Genomic DNA, 13,606 nt, shown 5'->3' on the forward strand with positions numbered 1-13,606 from the left:
TGCAGTGAGCTGAGATCACACCACTACATCCAGCCTGGGTGACAGAGCGAGACTCTGTCTCAAAAAAAAGAAAAATATATATATTTATATATTTGCATGTGTGTATATTTATATGAAATATTTATTTTGATCATATATTTATATATTTCATGAAATATATGTATGAAAAACCTCACAAAATTAGGCACTATAATAGTTGAAGTAATTTTACAGATGGTAGAGTTATAGAAGATATTATTCCATTTTTTATTATTATTTTGAATTTTACTTTATTTTCCAAATTTCCACAACATGCCTTTTTCATTATAAAAGTCATAATAAACTATGGCTTCCATTATTTAAAAAGCTACAAAACTGAAGATCTTTTTAAAATTACTCTAATTTGTAGATCTTCATGAAAATGTGGAGGAAGACGCATTGTTTAGAATTGTTAATCAATTACGTTTGCATCATAGTACTACTACCAATTAACAGTGTGATGTTAGATACATTGCTTAACTTCTCTGGGTTAGTTTTGCCATCTAGTAATGTGAAAAAGTAATGCCTATGTCTCAGACTCACTATGAGAAATAGTGCTCACTTCAGCAGCACATATACTGAAATTGGAACGGTACAGAGAAGATTAGCATGATCCCCGCGCAAGGATGATATGCAAATTCAAGAAGCATTAAAAAAAATTAAATAAAAAAAGAAGAGAAAGAATTTTTATGATAAATAAATTAAAATGATTGAAAGCAAGAAACTTGCAGACATATCTTTGTTATGCTATCTTAGATGGCAGGGATTCTACAAGTATTTATAAAATGTCCAGCAGATTTTTAATGGAGTAGCTTCAGCTAAATTAGAGAAGGTTTTGACTGCAAACTCTAAAGAAGTCTCTATCAATATATAATCAGAGAATAATAAAATTACTATTTTGAAACTGACCTTGAGGCATCTCTTCTATCATTAATTCCAGTCTTCCTTTTCCGTCAGTGAAAGTCCAACTTATCCCTGCACACCTTTAACAATGGGACTCTCATTCATTTGGCAGTACTAGGATAGAACTCACTATTAGTATTTTTTTTTCCTCTGTTAAGCCAAAATCCATTTATCTGTTCCTTTCACTCTACATCTTGCTTCTTTATTCAGGATCTAGATAAAATAGGCCTAATCCAACAGTCACACGATAGCCTTTTCCATTTCTAAAAACAGCTATCATTTCCCCTCTCTACTGATCCAGATTATTATTCACTTTTCCCCCAGCTAATCCTTGGAAAATAAGGTTGCTAGGCCCCTCACTTTCCACTGGAGCACACACACTATATACTTATGAAACTGTGGAATCTAAGCCTGAATACAATTTCAACCAAGTTTCACTAGCACAAAACACAGGATTCTGCCTGCCTATCTTGTTTTTAAAATCATATAATATTGTAGGATTCCTATCATTGGTTGTCTTAAATGAACTTTGAACATGGTACACTGAAAAGGTATTGGCCTTGAAACTCAGAGATGTAGCATCTAGTACAGTGCCTGGCACATAGTAAGCACAGTAGTCCCCACTTATTCATGTGGGATGCATTGCAAGACTCCCAGTGGATGCTTGAAACCATGGATAGTACAGAAGCCTAGATACGCTGTTTCTTCCTATACATACATACCCATGATAATCTTTAACTTGTAAACTAGGCACAGTGAGAGATTAATAACAGTAGGAATAAAATAGAACAACTATAATAATATACTGTCATAAAAGTTAAGTGAAATTGGTCTTTCTCTCTCTTGAAATATACTCACACTTCTTGTGCCTACATGTTGAGTTGAAGGGAGATGAATGACATAGGCACTGTGATGTAGCTACAGGCTACTATTGACCTTCTGACAACACATCAGAAGGAAAATAGTCTGCTTGGGGTGATTCTGGGTCCTCAATCCATGTAGGTGTCGATAGTTGGATGTCAGGAGCAGACAACATTGATGACTAATGGGTGAATGGGTAGCATACATATGGATATGTTGAACAAAGGGATGATCTGTGTCCAGGGTGGGATGGAACAGGACAGTGGGAGATTTCATCATGCTACCAAGAATGGCTTGCAATCTAAGACTTGTACATTGTAGATTTCTGGAATTTTTCATTTATTATTTTTGGACTGCAGGTGACCTCAGGTAACTAAAACCACAAAAAGCAGAAACACAGATAAGGGGGATCAACTATTTTCAACAAATGATGGCTGTTATTGTCATAATTACCACTATAGTTATTTAAAAATGCTTAAGACATTTTAGATTTGTAATCACTAAGCCCTATTTTCCTGAACCTGTGTAACACATTTGGTTTTTAGAAATCTGGGTAGAACATTCATCTTTGTTAACTGTATTTTATGAGAATTAAATTGTCTTATCATAGTAACCCTGTTAAAATCTTTTTGGATTGTGATTCAGTGTGAAACCATATGTGCTTTCCCTTCCAGATCTCTGTCAACTGTGCATGCGATGAGCTGTCCACTATATCTTCGGTCAAGCCACAGATAAAAATGTTGACTGAAGCAAGTTCAAAGTCTGAGGCACATGTGCTGTGTATCACTCAACATGAGGAAGAAAGGAACTGCTTATAGCAGTGTATACCTACGTCCTTTGAGAAATGGCAGACTAAGCCGTTTTAATCATTTAATTTTAACCCTCTGGGTCACTACATTTATCTGAAGTGCACTTAACGTAGAATCTAAGACCATTTGAAAATTGTCATTGGCATTAGTTCTTGTTTTTTTACAAATATAGACGGAATCGCAACTCAAACTTGTGAGCTCTATTGGTATATCTGAGCAGTACAATTAATGAATTTCAGTTAATTTTTAAAAACTTACTCTGTTCTAGTTCCTAAGCCAGAGCCTGAAGAAGTTCACGGTCTAGTCAAACACACAAATATATAGATATATCATCGTATGTATGTTGTCAAGTACTAAAACAGAGGCATTCATGACTGTTTATAAAGAGTCATAACCAAATTCCTGGCCACATAATTAAAAATATTTTAGAGCTGGCAAATATTTTATAGATTACCAAATCCAATCTTTTAATTATATCCAGAAACTGGCTCGGAAAAGGGAACCAACTTGGCCGGGCACGGTGGCTCATGCCTGTAATCCCAGCCCTTTGGGAGGCCGAGGCGGGTGAATCACAAGGTCAGGAGATGGAGACCATCCTGGCTAACACAGTGAAACCCCCTCTCTACTAAAAATACAAAAAATTAGCCAGGCATGGCAGCTGGCGCCTGTAGTCCCAGCTACTCGGGAAGCTGAGGCAGGAGAATGGCATGAACCCGGGAGGCAGAGCTTGCAATGAGCCGAGATCACGCCACTGCACTCCAGCCTGGATGACAGAGCGAGACTCCGTCCAAAAAAAAAAAACAAAGAAAAGAAAAATAAGGGGGAAAAAAAAAGAAAAGGGAACCAACTTGCCCAAGTTCATATAGTTAACTGATGGACAAGAACTCAGATGTTTGAGTGCCTACAGAAATGTCCTTCCCCTATCCTCCCCTCGACAATGTCCTCCTGCACCAATAAATATGTACGTTTGTTTATATGTAATGGTAGACTCTCCTGTCTAAGAGTCATCTTTCTGAAGAATCTTATAATCCAAGATTGAAGGTATTGATACAGAATAAATAAGAAAAGTGTATTCTATTGAGTCTTTATCCTTGAATATACCTAAGGAATTAAATGTGCACGCTCATGAACAATTAAATTCCCTTACATTCCAATATTAGCTTGTCATTATTTGTTTTTTTCCCCTCCTCCATGGAATATAGGGAAATATAATAACACCTTACTACTGATTAATGCTCATTCGTTTTAATTCATTCCACAAATATTTATTGACTTTCCACTATGTGAAAGGTCCTTTTGAAACCAGAAAAATTCCCTTGTCCCCTTTTCAGGGCATGTGATGAGGGTGTGGCGCGCTTCTTCAGTGCCCCACTGTTCAAACCTCTAGGGGAACATACAGACGGGCAGGCCGTGGAGCTCCCACCCCAGGGCATTGTCTGGAGGTGAATGTTTACAGCCCATGCACCAGTGGGCGTGGGTTACAGGGTGCTCGCTTAGTTTAGCCATCTATAGGCAGCTTGTGCTAACCAGCTCAATTAGACCCTCTATATTACCACAAAGACAGAGGATTTTCTGTATCTTGGGTTCTTGTCTTGGTGTTCCAGAAGAATCAGATCATACCTGGGCTTAGAGAATGAGTTCAAGGTTTTATTGAGTGGAGGTAGCTCTCAGCAGATGGGGGAAGCCAGAAGGGGATGGAGTGGGTCAGGCCGCTCAGCAGCCTGGGCTCTTCTCCGACTCCCCCCGGCCAAACTCTGCCTCATTCCACCGGTCGATGGGCTGCCTGTGTGCTGGCATCTGTCCTGTGCTCTTCTGCCAGCATGCTCCCCTCAGCATCCTCTAGATGTCCAGCCACTTGTGTCTTCTTCAGCCAGTGTGTTCCTCTCAACATCCAGCCCCTTGTGTCTCTGCCTGCTAGGGTCTTGGGGTCTTTATAGGCACAGGATGGGGGCATGGCAAGCCAGGATGGTCTTGGGAAATGCCACATTTGGCCAGGAAAACAAAAGTGCCTGTCTTCACCTAGATCCGTGGGCACAGGCCCAGGGGTGGAGCCCTAGCCAGGGACCATGCCCTTCCCCACTTCCCTATCATTTAAAGGCAGCACACCCTTCTCTTCTCAGTACTTCCCCTTTTCCCCTTTGGTATCACTTTGTAAGATAAAATATAGAGTAACTATGGTAGCAGCCCTTAAGGAAGTCTATTTGTCTTGGTAATACTCTGCTCTTTGTGTTACAATGAAATGTATCATAAAGTCTAATAACAGATGGATATTCTGGATACTTACTCTTACCAAGAACACACAGACTACTGTTCTAGGGTATCTGTGCCACAATAAAGTATTAGTGAAGCAAATATTTATTGGATCTTACTGTCTGAAGGAAACAGAGGTATGTGGTTTTAGTAACATTTTCTGATTTGGCACTCCCAGCTCCTCTGAGAAGTTGATATTCTAATTGCCCACTAGTGATTATAGCTGAAAACCTGAGGTTGCTAGATGCTGAGTAATTTATCTCAGGTCCTAAAAGTAAATGAAGGAGCTAGCATTTGAATGCAAGTCCATGTGACTTCAAAGCCTATGCTGTTTCCACAGAACTTTCACAAGGTTCTGGAATCAAAGGGTGGTGACAGCCATCAGTGTCTAAAATTGGTAAGAGAAGCTTCGAAGGAGTGAGTCCGTCACTGAACTCAATAGTTTGCATTTGTTTAAGTTTAACCGGTATGATAAAAACAGATTTTTTTAAATAAATTGGAATATAAACACGTACACTTTCCTCAAGTATCTCTAAGTGCACGATTCTGCACTAAAGCTGTGAAATTCTGCAATTGATCATTTTAAAAAGCTGTTATTCACTATTGCTGTTAATGAGAATGATATTTTACTTCCTTTTCTGAAGCTTCTCTTTCTGTATTTTCAACATGGGCAGTTATACATAAAGTCATTTACTACACATTTTGAGGTTGTTTTTTTTTTTTTTTTTTTTTTTTTTTAATGTGGATGGTTCTGGCACTGAGTTTATCTCCTGTTAAGCACATTTCTTCTTGGCCATGAAGATGAGCCAAATTACCTTAGCTATTTGGTCTTACCCATGGTGTAACACTTGCCAGAAGTTTCTCTGGGGAAATTATGCAGCTCTAAGCAGCTCCAGATCTTTCAGCCCCAAGTTTCCTCAAAATAACCTGGACCTTTTCCACACTCTTCAGTTCCACCTCACTGGTCCCTGGACGAGTTGTGTAAGGTTTTTGAATGACCTTGATCCACCCTAATTTGAAATCACCACAGGTATCAGAAGGAAAAGCTGAGGGGGATTATTCCCAAGTAGGACGGATCAACTCTAAACTGACACAGGCTCTGTAGGAAGGGCTCAATCTTCTGTTTTTCTTACTGGGTAGCTTTTTCACTTATGATGAAGAAGGGAGTTGTATCGAGAAGAGTCATCCCCCTGGCTTTTCTTTAGAAGAGGTCAGAGATGAAAAAGCAGGTGAGACTCCTAATCTTTTATTTACTTTCCCAAAAGCGAATTTACAGTATAGACAGGAGACTAAATGGCAAGGACTTCAGTTAACAGTGCAGCGCCAGGCCATGGGGATAAAATAATAAATAGGATACACAGAGTCCTTCACTCCCAAAGCCTGTAGTTAAGCACCATTTCAATAAACTTATTTGTCTAAAGTAGTACACATACCAGGAAAGGGGAAAGGAGTACTAGGGAGCTGAGAATGGGACTCAAACCCAAACCCACCGAGCTGGGCAAAGTTCTGACCTCAAATACCTATGTCTAGTTGTCCTCAGAGATTATACATTTTATTTTTAATCTAATGGTCATTTATGTAATACTTGCTATATGCCATGCACTATTATAAGTGCTTTAGAAACATTCGGCTGGGTACGGTGGCTCATGCCTGTAATCCCAGCACTTTGGGAAGCCGAGGTGAGCATATCATGAGGTCAAGAGTTCAAGAACAGCCTGGCTAACATAGTGAAAGCCCGTTTCTACTAAAAATACAAAAAATTAGTTGGGGATGGTGATGGGTGCCTGTAATCCCAGCTACTCGGGAGGCTAAGGCAGGAGAATCACTTGAACCCAGGAGGTGGAGGTTGCAGCGAGCCAAGATGGCGCCACTGCACACCAGCCTGGGTGAGAGTATGAGACTCTGTCTCAAAAGAAACATTCATTTAATCTTCATATTAAACCTACAAAATAGATGCTATAATCACGGGTCCCATTATATGGATGAATAAACTGAGGCACAGATAATTTGAGTAACCAGCTCAAAGTCACGCAACTAGGAAGTAGCAGAGCTGGGTTTTGAACCCAGAGGCCATGCTCTTATTCCTAAAATAGGAACCTATCAATAAATCCTTTAAAAGGAAAAGTTCCTGTGACCTGCTCAGGGGTGGCGTGGGAAAGCAAGACTTGGAAAGACTATTTGCATTCTGCAGTGCTGAAGAAGTACAACAGGAGGGCATCACTCATTCCCTGGTCTTCGTCTGTAGGAAAAGGAGGACCCCCAATAAACTGCTGGAGCCACAAATATGGCCTGGGCCATGTGATGCAAAAGCCTGTGTGAGGCTCCTGCCAAGACACCAAAATAGCTTATTCATATAGAACTTTTTAGTGTAATCCAGGCCCATCATAGACCTCGGATAGTGGCAATTTCTAAGGAAGAGAACATATAAATAGTCCTCTCCCATCTTAAAAGTAATTTTTGCAGATAGTAGCTTCTCTTGCCACACTTCTCTACATGCAGAGAGAGGACTGATGACAAAGACCCCTCTCTGACAGAAAAGTCCCAAAGTACCCTCACACTGCCAGCCTTTCAGAGGAAATGAGAGAGAGAGCAGCTGGTTAAACCAGAGACAGAATATCCTTTTTATTACCTACCTTCCATGATCCAAAAATAACTAGACCCCCAGTAGCCAGGAAACTTGAAGAACAGAGAGAGGAAAAGAGGAAAATGCGTCAATTTCATCAACTAGAAAACACTAAAAATTCAGGCAGGGATCTGTGTGCTTTCAGAGCAAACTACCACACTGAAATTAAATCTCCATGGCCCCTCAATCACCAAACCATCTCTACAGCAGACTGCCCTTTCAAATATTTGCTTTGTATTTTTCTTTCATTTTCCTTGCCTCCATTACCCAGAAAATGGAAATACGTGAACTACTACTTGCTTGACCTTGAAAAAGTGTCCCACTCTTTTTGAGTCTCAGTCTCCTTGTCTGTAAATGTGAACTAATCTAACCCCACAGGGTAGCGCTAACTGATGGAAGAACCTGGCACAGGGCCTCTTTCATAAGGAACACTCAATATAGGCTTCTCTTTCTTTTTTTTTTTCTTTGAGGCGCAGTCTTGCTCTGTCACCAGGTTGGAGTGCAATGGTGCAATCTTGGCTCACTGCAACCTCCATCTCCTGGGTTCGAGTGATTCTCCTGCCTCAGCCTCCCAAGTAGCTGAGACTACAGGCACCCCCCCACCACGCCCAGCTAATTTTTTTGTATTTTTAGTGGAGACAGGGTTTCATCATGTTGGTCAGGATGGTCTCGATCTCTTGACCTCATGATCCACCTGCCTTGGCCTCCCAAAGTGCTGGGATTACAGGCATGAGCCACCACACCCGGACAGCTTCTCCTTTTTATTAACAAAATTAGCTTTTGAGTGCTTGCTCATCTTTCTAACTAGCTTTGTGATCTTGCATATGTCATTTAACTTAGCTGAACCTTCACTGCCATCCATAAAAATCAGTGTAAATAAATGAAAGTATTTATCATTTTGACAACTAGAATTTCTATGAGGAAGGAGGCTGTGTTTGCATTTAAAAAAAAAAAAAAACCTTTGATGATTTCTGGTGTTAGCTAATTGGCATCATGGCTTCCAAAATGAGGGACAAAATGCTCTCTATGGGACAACTAAACTTGAAATAGAGAAATAAAGAAAATACCTGATGAGAAAAGAGGAGTATGAGGGGCAAGAAAAGATAGCCTAATAGGGTTAAAGGTTTGTGAAGCTCTGCAGTGGTGGGGTAGCTGAGGATATTGTAAGAGCAAGGTTTCTTACTATTCTGTTTAAAGTTGTTTATGTTGCTTGGACTTAAAGCTTACTCTGTTTCACCACCACATCTTACAGATAGTCTAATAGGGATATTTGTTAGGAGTGTTAATCTTATGGAATTTGAAGAACCTGAGTTCCAAGTGTAGGTCAACAAAGATGACCCAGGACAGAGCAGGTGCCCAGACATGAAAGCAGAACCTTCGACACATCCAGGGAAGTCCTGGCTGTCTGCAGGCCCAGGGAAGTGAGAAGGGAATCTAAAGCCCATGTTACCTAGATTTTTCAGAGGCAAGGAAGATTTCAGCTGAGAGTACAGTTACTGAAGGACAATCACATGAGCTTAGCAGGTAAATGACTCACGTCCATCTCAAGTTATATGGCCTTATAAGTGCTCTCCCTCTCTCTATTCCCTCCTTCCAGTCTTTGTTTCTTGCTGTCTTTATATCTTGCTTTTAGTAAAAATGCTGTAGTTTTACTTTGGAGTGCATATTTCTATGTCGTAGTTCAACCCAAATTATTCCAAAGGGGAAATATTAGGTAATCTGTTCCAACCGCAGTATCTTTCAATCTCCAGAAAGCATATATATTTTTTTCTTTTAAACCACATCATCCCGGTGAATATTCATCTATGTAAAAGTGATTCATTATCACCTTTCATTTTTACTATCCACTGTCTTATTGTTCATTACTATCTAGAGGCTGGTTTCTCACTTTTGTCCTTGGATTTGCAATTTTTATTGCCACTGCAGACTACTTTTTCATATCTCCTTTTACAGTTTCTGTGTTTCTCCATAACCATCCCTCTGTGTTCCATGATCAAGTAAAGTGGCAGTCACTAAATTATTGGATATTCTCTACAGTTTCCCATCATTGGTGATGTTGGCCATATAATCTGCTCTCTCTTTTCAGTGAACCATATATTGAAAAGGATATATGGGTATTAACACTCAGAAAGCTCAAAATTCCAAGGAGCTTACCCAGACCAGTGTCTGGCTGATTTAGAGATCAACTTCCTGTTTATTATCAACTATTATCTGCACTGATTTTTTTAATTCTCTTTTTCTTTCTGTCTCTAGTTCTATACAATCCTGTTGCTTAGTTTCTTGTGCTATTGAAAAGCTGTTCCTTCATCTCGATTGTCAATGCCTAGATTTCAGGTCCTCTGCAAACCTCTCTTCTTTCGTTTAATAAACTCATTTGGTTAGTTCCCACTACACAAGAAAACAAATTTCAGGCACCCTGGATTTCTCATGGACTCTTCTCTAAAATACTCACCTTGGGCTGGGCGTGGTGGGTCATGCCTGTAATCTCAGCACTTTGGGAGGCCGAGGCCGGTGGATCACGAGGTCAGGAGATTGAGACCATCCTGGCTAACATGGGGAAACCCGGTCTCTACTAAAAGTACAAAAAATTAGCTGGGTTTGGTGGTGGGCGCCCATAGTCCCAGCTACTTGGGAGGCTGAGGCAGGAGAATGGTGTGAACCCGGGAGGCTGAGCTTGCAGTGAGCCGAGATCACACCACTGCACTCTAGCCTGGGCAACAGTGAAAGACTCGATCTCAAAAAAATAAAATAAAATAAAACAAAGTAAAATAAAATAAAATAAAATAAAAATAAAATACAGTTCTCACCTTGGCCAAATTCTCTGCCACCAGTCCCTACTTTTTTCCCACCCTGCATCAAAGTTGTAAGTAGTTGATTAATGATACTCTTCAGTTTGGGAACATTATCAGTTATTATCACTGGTTCACAAAAGGTCCTTCCTTTATTTTATATATTTATGTACTTTATCTTTTCACAATGTGTTATTACCACTTGTTTGCATGTGTCCATACAGTCGTTTCTGCTGTAATGCTCATTATGCAACTGTGAATTTGTTTTCATGCCATTAACAGAGCAAAAAGTTTGAGTATAATATAAAATTTATGTTGTGGGGAGTTCTGTCCAGGAGAAACACTAGGTGAATTCAGAAAACGGTACCCCAGTGATTGGAGCACCAAAGGAACATACAAAAAGCATACGTATACACACTCCTCAAACGTGTACTAGCTACCTCGATTCCCTGTCTGTGTTAGGAGCCATACAGATATACATCTGGCACTACAACTGTCTGTCTGATTAAAATAAGCTTTGTTTCACCACTTCACAATAACTCACAAGTTCCCACCCTCCCCATGTCCACTTTTACAAGAACACTTCTGATCTTTTTAAAAATGAAACTTTTTATATGTACATATTGTAACATGTATGTACTTTAACCACTTAACGTATATAATTGTGCTGCAGTTTTTATTAGATTTCAAACTTTTTAATGCCACTGGAAAATATTTTTTGTTCCCAAACACATTGTTTTCACAAGTACAGTGTTTTCTACTGCATGCTTTTGCATACCAAGGTGATTTTTAGAAAAGAATAGGTTGCTTCATGAAGAAATGACTATTGGTTTATACACACATATATTTAATTTATGAAAATTAAATTATGTATAAATGTCATTCTGTTTCCTGCTGGTTTTTTTTTTTAATCTAAGTGCTATGCTTTCAGATCCTTCAATGCTGTTATTTATGGTTTCTAACCACTACCTATCACTCTTCTATATTTTACCCATCTACTCTCCCATGGGTAGATACCCACTCAAGGTATTTTCAAATTTCTGCTACTAAATAACATTCAAATAAAATTTTAAAGAAAACCTTGTGCAAACCTTCTTCTGGCTCTATATAATACCTTTCTTTGGAATAAATACTCAGAAGCAGAATTGTCAGATCATAAAGTAAGGAAACTTTTACTGTTCTTAAAGAGTGCCAGCATGGTCTCAAAAAGGTATATGCTATCAAAATACCAATAGTATTCTTCCCAGCAGTAGTAAAAAAAAGTCTTAAAATTTGTATGAAACCATGAAGGACCCCAAATAGCCAAAGCAATAGTGAGCAAAAAGAACAAAGCTATAGGCATCAGATTGCCTGACTTCAAAATATACTACAAAGCTATAGTAACCCAAACTACATGATATTGGCATGAAAACAGATACATAGACCAATTAAATGGAATAGGGAGTCCAGAAATAAATTCATGTATTTACAGCCAAATGATTTTTGACAAAGACACCAAGGACATACACTTGGGAAAAGACACCCTTATTAATAAATGGTGCTGGGAATACTAGATATACATATGCGGAAGAATGAAACTAGACCACTACCTCTTACCATATACAAAAGTCAACTCAAGATGGATTAAAACTTAAACATAATACCTGAAACTATAAAATTACTAGAAGAAAAGAGAGAGGAAATTGTCCAGAACATTGGTCTAGGCAGAGATTTTATGGTCCAGTCTTGAAAAGCACAGGGAGCAAAACTAAAAAAAGACAAATGGAACTACATCAAACTAAAAACAGCTTCTGCACAACAAAGGAAACAATCAACAGTGTTAAGATACAATCTGTAGAATGGAAAAAAATGTTGGCAAAGTATTCATCCAACGAGGTACTAATATCTAGACTACACAAAAAACACAACTCAACAGCAAAAAAGTCATTTAAAAATGGGCAAAGAATATGAATAGATATTTCTCAAAAGAAGAAATGCAAATAGCCAGCAGGTATATGAAAAATGTTCAAATTCACTGATCATCAAGAAAATGCAAATCAAAAACACAATGAAATATCATCTCACTGCATTTAGAATAGTTATTATCAAAAAGACAAAAAATAAATGCTGGCAAGGAAGCAAAGAAAATGGAACTCTTATACACTGTTAGTGGGAATGTGGATTCATATATCCATTATGAAAAATAGTATGGAGCTTTCTTTAAAAACTAAAATTAAAACTACCATATGATTCAGCAATCCTGCTACTAAGTCTTTATCCAAAGGGAAATCAGTGTATCAAAGGGACATTTGCACCCCCATGTTTATTGCAGCACTATTCACAATAGCCAATATATGGAACCACCCTAAGTGTCCAACAATGGATAAATAAGAAAATGTGTTATATAAACACAATGGAATACTATCCAGTTATTTAAAAAGAACAAAATCCTGTCATTTGCACCAATGTGTTTAGAAGTAGAGCTCAATAAGTTAAGTGGAATAAGCCAGATAAAGACAAATATCATATGCTCCTATTTATACGTGGGAGCTAAGAAAGTTGACCTCAGGCTAGCACCCTAGCTCACGCCTATAATCCCAACACTTTGGGAGGCCAAGGCAGGTGGATCACCTAAGGTTAGGAGTTCTAGACTAGCCTGGCCAACTTGGCGAAACCCTGTCTCTACAAAAAATTAAAAATTTAGCCAGGCATGGTGGCATGCGCCTGTAGTCCCAGCTACTCGGGACGCTGAGGCAGGACAATCGCTCAAACCTGGGAGGCGGAGGTTGTGGTGAGCCGAGATCATGCCACAGCACTCCAGTCTGAGCAACAGAGTGAGACTCTATACCAAAAACAAACAAACAAACAAACAAACAAACCATTGATCTTATGGAGATAGAGAGTACAATGACAGTTCCTAGAGCCTGGGAAGCAGTGGGGGTGAAGAGAGATTGCTTAATGGATGAAAACATACAATTACATAGAAGGAACGAGTCTAGTGCTGAGTAGTATAGCAGGATGACTACAGTTAGCAATAATTTATTGTATATTTCTAAATAGCTGGAATATCTGAAATGTTCTCAATATTAACAATGATAAATGTTTGAGGCAAAGGATATCTTAACTGTTCTATCCAACACTCAAGATTCTTAGCATTCTAATTTTTGCCCACCTAATGTACATTCCCTTCTGCGATTTCTTCTTGTTTTCATATCCAGTTTCAGATCACCTGTGATTCTTTTGACTCTGCCTTACTCCTGAGGCTCAGTTCACAGTGATATTTCTTCAGCTCTGACATTCACATTTTTTTTCTGCATGTTCCACACCCATCCTATGGTTACACTATATTCCTCAATAAATATCCCATCAGTTCT

General features: G+C 39.0%; 1 long non-coding RNA gene and 1 other non-coding gene across 2 annotated transcripts in view; one reads left to right on the top strand and one right to left on the bottom strand.

The window, feature by feature from the left end:
• The window catches only part of LOC135967082 (uncharacterized), a 1,183,085-nt gene that overhangs the window by 18,145 nt on the left and 1,151,334 nt on the right, over positions 1–13,606 (bottom strand). The window lies entirely within an intron of this gene.
• On the top strand, positions 573–679 carry LOC123568874 (U6 spliceosomal RNA). Its single transcript, XR_006692434.1, has one exon. It is a non-coding gene; the product is annotated as a U6 spliceosomal RNA (small nuclear RNA).

Source organism: Macaca fascicularis, chromosome 14 (genome assembly GCF_037993035.2).
Source record: "Macaca fascicularis isolate 582-1 chromosome 14, T2T-MFA8v1.1".
NCBI classification, from domain to species: Eukaryota; Metazoa; Chordata; class Mammalia; order Primates; family Cercopithecidae; genus Macaca; species Macaca fascicularis.